Source organism: Cricetulus griseus, chromosome 2, assembly GCF_003668045.3.
Source record: "Cricetulus griseus strain 17A/GY chromosome 2, alternate assembly CriGri-PICRH-1.0, whole genome shotgun sequence".
Taxonomy (NCBI): Eukaryota; Metazoa; Chordata; class Mammalia; order Rodentia; family Cricetidae; genus Cricetulus; species Cricetulus griseus.
The window spans coordinates 329,521,558-329,528,923 of NC_048595.1; the positions used below are offsets into that span (position 1 = coordinate 329,521,558).

General features: G+C 42.1%; 1 long non-coding RNA gene across 1 annotated transcript in view; it reads left to right on the forward strand.

Annotated features, from left to right (window-relative positions):
* The first annotated feature begins 484 nt into the window (after positions 1 to 484).
* LOC103159592 overlaps positions 485 to 7,366 on the forward strand; it is a 10,623-nt gene continuing 3,741 nt past the window's right edge. Inside the window, exon 1 of the long non-coding RNA XR_003482502.2 lies at positions 485 to 675. This is a non-coding gene — a long non-coding RNA (uncharacterized LOC103159592). The remainder of the gene's footprint in view (positions 676 to 7,366) is intronic.

Here is a 7,366-nt window from a genome sequence, read left to right on the forward strand (position 1 = left end):
CTATGTAAACCAGCCTGTCAAACTCACAGAGATCCACCAGCCTCTGCCTCTAGAGTGCTAGGATCAAAGGCATGCACTACCACTATCAGCTGCAGACAGAATTTTAAAAAGAAACAACAAGAATTGGATTTAGAGAGGGCAAAGACCTCAGTAGCATCAAGCTTCAAGTCTTTATAATTTAAGCCCTGTACATGCCTGGATACAGCATGGGTCCAGGCTTCTGTGCAAAACCCTTTCCTAGACATCCCTCAGAACAGGGCAAGCCCAGGCTGCTAGTGTTTCTACTGTTTGCTCAGGGTCTAAGGTGTTGGATCCAAGTTATGATGCTTGCCTTGCCCCCTCCCTTTCACTGACAGCAATGACTTGTGCCTGGTGAACTGCAGTAGTGTTCTGGGACAATCAGGTTCTCTAAGAGAGTTTGCAATCTTTCAAGAGATAGAGTAGTGGACAAATTTGAATAGCGGGGTGAGACCAATACGCGACATGACAGGGTAGAAGTCTTTTGTCAGCCCTCGTTGTCTTGTAACAGATGCCTGGAGCAAGAGGGAAGGAGGGCAGGAAGTACCTGGTTTGCAGGGGGAGGAGAAAGGGAAACCGGTGTGAGCTACGCTGACCATGATTCCACAGTGCTTGCTGCTGCCCACCAGATATCCTGAGCGTCATTTGATCCTTAAGGTAAACAAGGCACATCATTATTTCCTCTTTTCTACAGTGAAGAGACTGAAGTGAAACAGAACTAAGCATCTGGCAGACTAGTTTCAGCATTTACCCCCTCTCCTGCCCCACTGTGGTCACAGCCAGATCAGGTCCTCTGCACAGCTGTTCCCATTTCCCCACAAATTCTAGTCATCCTGCTCGTCCAAGGGCAAAGGGGCCCCTGGGGACAGGCAGGAGGAATGACTATGGGGCATTGGCATTTAGAAGTCATCCCCTGCCTTCGTAAGGAGCCAGATGGAAGGCAGAGGGGTGGGGTTGGGGTGGTTGAGGCAATCTTCTGGGTGAGGGGTGACGACAGCCTGTGCTAAGGAGGCTAGCACAGTGACACAGAGGTGTAGACAAGTTGGAGAGAGTGAAGTGGAAAGATTCTAAAAGCTGTGTGTGATGCGTTATTCGTGAAGTCCAGTGGGAAGAAAAGAATGGTAACCGGTGAGCCTGGCTCCGTGCCCTTTTGAATTCTGAGCCAAAACAAGGCTGGAGCGATTATATTGCAAAACCTGGCTTTCTGGGCTTTTGACCTGTGCTTTCAGGACCCATGCCTGGCTTCATACTCTGTGTTGCTGCCTTGGGATTCTTAATACACTGAAGCAAGGAACACCATAAAACATACAAATTATGTGGTCCACCCTGTACCCCAGACCCGGATGTTTAGGAGTGGAGAGAAATAGAGGAAGTGTCTTTTCAAGGTGGAATTTGTGTATCTAGGAGGAAGTAGGGACTATAAAATGCAGTTCCAGGGTCACATGAAAGAGTAGTTTACCAGTTAGGCCAAGTAAAGCATTTTTTAAAAACACAAAATAGCTCAGAATATTAACATGATAATGAGTTAGAGAATTTAGAAGATAATAAGAAATATTAGATTTGACTTCCATTTCTGCCCTGTTTTCAAAAGCCTCTGGAGTTTCCTGAGTGGTAGGAAGGAATGTCTTAGTTGTGTTAATAAAGTGACCTCTGTCTTTGGGGAGGGTCATCATGATTCAGGCCGGTTAGGAGAAAGAGCAGACACTGTTCTGATAAAGCTTGAGGGGACCTTGGCGGATTCCATGGCAGGCAAGGGTGACCGAGGCGTAAGGACAAACAGACCTGGCAGACAGAGCTTAGTGAGAAGACAGGAAAAGTCCTGTCTGCCCCAGGGGAACAGTAGGAAAGAGTGGAAAGACAGAGCAGAAAACTAGCTGGAAAGAGGAGAGCCGGAAAAAGAGAAAGTGGGCGGAGGTCTTTCTTTTAAAGGGGTCCTTTGCACCTGGGCTGACCAGAGTACTGCCTGAGTGCATTCTGCCAGGTGACAGGGGCAGGCCAGCATAATGCCTGAATCCTTACATACACGAGTAGAGAACTGGACATTTCAGCCATCCAGTCTCTGGGGAAGGAATGGGGCCAGGTTACATCTCTTAAGCCTTAGGTCACAACCCTAAGGAAAATGGTTTCTAAATGTACAAAACCAAAATTAATTCAGATTAAACCCACTGTGAACCTGAAGTGTTTCTCATTAGTTCTCCCCTGTCTAAGTCCGTGCCCCCTCCCTCCGTCCCACCCCCGTGGGTTATTCACTCTCCGAGCTGAAGGATGGACATAATTGCTTGATGACAATTCATTAAAACTCTATCCATTTCTGAGAGCTGTCCTGGCAGAACGGAGCACAGCCTGTGTCCTGACAGAAATAGGATCCCTCTTGGCTCAGTGCAGGGCAACTCTGAAGGGCTATTCCAGATCCTGAGCGTTTTGTGGGGTCAGCTGGAATCTCCTTGGCAAGCGTATTGACCTCGTGGTTCTCCTGCCCAGTACCAACCACTCCGGGGTTTGAAGCACTCAGAGCTTGTCTTGCTAACATGCACAGTAGGTGTTTCAAAGGGCACACTGCCTGGCATCCCACCTGCACACAGACGTGTGTCCCAGCCATTCCCAGGAAACCAAACCTGAGATAGAGGCACAGTGAACCTCCAAGGAGATAAAATAGCAACAATTTCCTGAATTTATTTGACAATGGAATCTGTTCTCTACAACCTCATAGGAAGTGAGTGTTTCCCCAGTGGCTGGCTTTTAGAAGCGAAGAACTGGCCCTGACTGGCTGGCAGAAGTATGTTCTTTAAGGCAAGCTGTCCTTGGTGGATTAAATGAGTTAAAATATGATAATGGTGACTACAACTTTCCATGACTTCAGACCAATACATTTCTCTCTAGGATGTGAGAACATATTCTTTTTATAACTTCGACAACGTATTTTTATATCATTATTGAACAGAATAAGAAAACTGAAATTGAGGAAATTAAGTATGTCTAAGATTGAAAGTGGCAGATACACAGCTTGGATGTGGTAATATATCCTATGGGAGCCAGAGGCAAGAGGATCGTGAGTTGAAAGTCAGCCAGGGCTACATAGCAACACCAGGTCTCAGAATAATGTGAACAGACACAGGTTTGAAATTTATAGATATTAAAACTCACTATGATGCTATAAGTAACCAAGACAGAGCAAGACTAGCTCAGTGACTGACATCTAGATAAATGGAACAAAATGACTAAAATTCTAAAAACATGTTAAACTTGTAGCCAACTGATTTTCAAAAGATGCCAAGGAATGTTAAATGTAAAAGAAAATTTTAAGACAGACAGTGAAGCAACCGCATAACTATTTTAAAAAAAATAAAGTTGCTTTTGCGCTGTTCATAAAATTATTCACAATGAACCATAGACCCAAATGTAAGAGCTAAAGCTCTAAACTCATGTGATGGACTAGAGAGATGACTTAGTGGTTGAGGGCACTGGCTGCCATTCAGAGGACCCTGGTTTAGTTCCCAACACCCACCCATAGGGCAGCTTACAACCGTGTGTGACTACACTTCCAGGGGATCTACTGCCTCTTGTGGCCTTTGTAGGCATAGCATGCACATGGTACACCGACACACATACAGGCAAAACACCCATAATCATAAAATGAAAATAATGATAAAAATGAGCTCATGAGGAAACATAGAAATGATTCTTTTTGTTTGTTTGGTTGGTTTTGGTTTTTTGAGACAGTGTTTGTGTAGCTTTGTAGACCAGGCTGGCCTCAAACTCACAGAGATCTGCCTCCCTTTGCTTCCCGAGTGCTGGGATTAATGACATGTGCCACCACCACCCAGCTCAGAAATGATTCCTTTTTTTTTTTTAAAGAAAGCTGGGCGTTGGTGGCGTTTTTTAAGATTTTATTTATTATGTACACAACATTCTGCTTCCATGTATATCTGCACACCAGAAGAGGGCACCAGATCTTATAATGGATGGTTGTGAGCCACCATGTGGTTGCTGGGAATTGAATTCAGGACCTCTGGAAGAGCAGCCAGGGCTCTTAACCTCTGAGCCATCTCTCCAGCCCCTCAGAAATGATTCTTTAAGACATTGAATTTGACAACAGCTTCCTAGATGTGATAAACACACACACACACACACACACACACACACACACACACACAGCGGGGGGGGGGTGCACTTTATTGCCTCTTTGGATTGCTTCATTGCCTCTCTTTGGATTTCATCCAAATTTTTTAAAAAAATGGAAAGAATATGCTACAAAATGGCTAAAAAATATTTGAAATTATATGTGATAAGGAATATATGAAGAATTTTTTAAAATTTATTTTTATTTTGCCTGCATGTATGTCTGTGTAATGGGGTCAGATTCCCTGGAACTGGAGTTATGGTTTTGAGCTGTCATGTAGGTGCTGGCAATTGAACCCAGGTACCCTGAATGAACAGTTACTGCTCTTAATTGCTGAGCATCTCTCCAGCCCCTATGAAGAATTCTTAAAGTTATAGATCACTCATTTAAAAATGGGCAGAGTGGGTCTGAAGAGAAGGCTCAGCTGTTAAGAGCATTTGTTACTCTTGCAGAGGACTTAGGTTCAATTCTCAGCACCCACATGGTGGCTCACAACTGTCTGTAACTCCAGTTCCAGGGGATCTGATGCTCTCTTCTGACCTCTGAGATGATCAGGCATGTACAAGTACACATACATGTATACATGCAAAGCAGTCATACACACAATTGTTTTCAAAAGTTGGCAAAGAGTTTAAAGAGTCATAAATATCTACAAGTGTCCAGTAAACACTCAGAAGGCTGCTCAATGTGGTTAGCTACCAGGAGGGGCCCAGTGGAAGAAGAGATAGGAGCACAGAGAGAGACCATGGCAAATGGGGTAATGTTTATGGAGAAGGAAGTCAGGGCAAGGGCACTGCAGAAAACTTCTTTTTGAACACTACAAGATATTTCCTTAGGACAATGTCAAAGGACAGTCCAACATAGAATCTGGAGGTGATAACAGAACATGATGGTGTTCACTTAAGATATCCCAGCCCTCCTGGTCAATACAAATAAAGTGATCCAAGTAGAGTTCAGTAGTTCATTTAGTTCTAAGCAATACAGATTTTACCATGAGTTCTAAAGTCTCACAGGTACATGGAATTATTTTTAAAAAACCAATGAAGAAGTTATACAATGCTTTTATGGATATTTTATTGGGTAATTAAAGAGAAAAATATCCACAATCCTGTGAGTATACTATAACCTCTGTCAAAGGGCAACATGGCAACAATTTGAAGATTTTAATTGGCTTTATTTTCTATTCTGGAATTAGGCAACTCTTCATTACATAAAACAGAACAGATATTTGCAATTCAGGAATCGAAAATAAAGCCAATGTTGTCCTTTAAGTGTTTCTGCCTTTGACATTATCACTAACATTTAGATTCATTTCCTTCCATGCTTCCCTTCACATGCTTTTAAATTGCTAATATATTTAAAGTGTACATTAATTAATTAATAGTTTTTTTTTTCTATTTAGGAATCTTCTTGCCCTGCGCATTCCCTCTATACTGCCTAGTTGCATATACGTGTGTGTGTGTGTGTGTGTGTGTGTGTGTGTGTGTGTGTGTGTGTGGTTAGTTCTCTTTATATAGAAGCTGGGGCATACTTTTAAGGTTTGTAAACAAATTAATTATAATTAAAGATTAAGTCCTCAAAAGGGAACATTGATTTTTTTAGTTTTCAATGTTATTAATCACTACAGAAAAATATTTTTTATTCCTACAATGATCCATTTTCCTAGACTGATAGGGCAAATAGAACCACTTGGTCAGGACTTATAAGTAAGTATATGCCTTGTGGTTGGTTTTACTAGTTCAAGTACATACTTAGGAGATGTTTCATTTACCAATAATTGAAACTAACCCAAGTTATGGTAATCTTGACTGACCATCAGTGTGGCCTAGCAAAACTAACCCAAGAAATTATTGACCCTAGTATGTTATTATGAATTCTTACAAAGTAATTTGACAGAATAAGTAAAAGGCCATAAACACTTTTATGCCATGATTGCAATACATTTAAAGGACATTGCTGAACCAGATTATGACCAGTAAGGAGCTAGCCCTACTAAAAACTTTAGAGCCTGAGTCCATGGTTGGCAGGAAGATACAGTGGTTAGAGGAGCTTGCCGAGTGAGTCTGATAACTCAGCTTCAATCCCTGGGCCCCACAGAAAGGTGGAAAGAGAGCGCTAAGTCCACAAAGTTGCCTTCTAAACACTACACTCACGCTGTGGCACACCCAGACCCACAAACAATAATTAAAAACAAATGAAAAGCCTGAAAAACAATAAAAATAAGCTGCTTTTCATTAGGCAAATTTATGAATAAAATTATCAGTAGATTTTTAAAAACATTTCATGTGTATGAAATGGTCGTTTTCTTATATCATTTGTACAGGTATCACTACCTGGTGACTTTGTCAAACTAGTCTGCAGGTGGCTATGATGGTATTTGCAGATGCAGTTACTATGGACATCAGGCTGTTTTTAAGGTTCATCTCCTTGGTAACATGATAATGTGAATGAGCTTCATCCCAACGCCAAAGGCCATAAGAGCAAAATCGGAGGTCTCCCAGGCAAGGAAAGAAGTGCCCCTGAAACACTTCCTTATGCAATTTCTTGTCCCTGCCTCTGTAGAATCCATGATGCAGTTCTTTAGTTCTTCCTTTCTTCCCCACCCTCCCAGGCCCTCTTAAATCCCAAGGCTGGCCCCAAACTCCTTATGCAGCTAATGGCCTTGGCAAGCATGTGCCACTATGCTCAGTTCGGCATTTTTAAAAAGTGGGTTTTTTTTCTTATAAAATATTCAAAAATCATTTATCAAGACTTAAAACATAATTCATCTGGGTGTGGTGTTGCAGGTAGTGGTAGAGGACCATCATAACTCCATGTCATCCACTACATACAGGGTTCTAGGCCAGAGTGATCCTATCCTTTCTTAAAAAACACCCCCCAAACCCAACAAAATAAAACAAACAAATAAAAAGCCAGGGCGGTAGTATCACATGCCTTTAATCCCTGTACTCTGGAGGCAGAAGCAGGCAGATCTCTGAGTTCCAGGCCAGCCTGGTCTACAGAGTGAGTTCTAGGACAGCTATATCCTTCCTGTCTTGAGAAAAACAAAACACAAAACCAAATCAAGAGAAACCAAAGAAGCCCAATGCAAATAGTAGCTCATTAGTATAGAGGACGAAGACCCAAAGTATTGAAACAAAATTGAACATTATTAATTTTTTTGAGATTGTAATGAAATTTTATGAAGTAAAAACAAACCCACTCCCAACTCCGCCACCCACTGACACC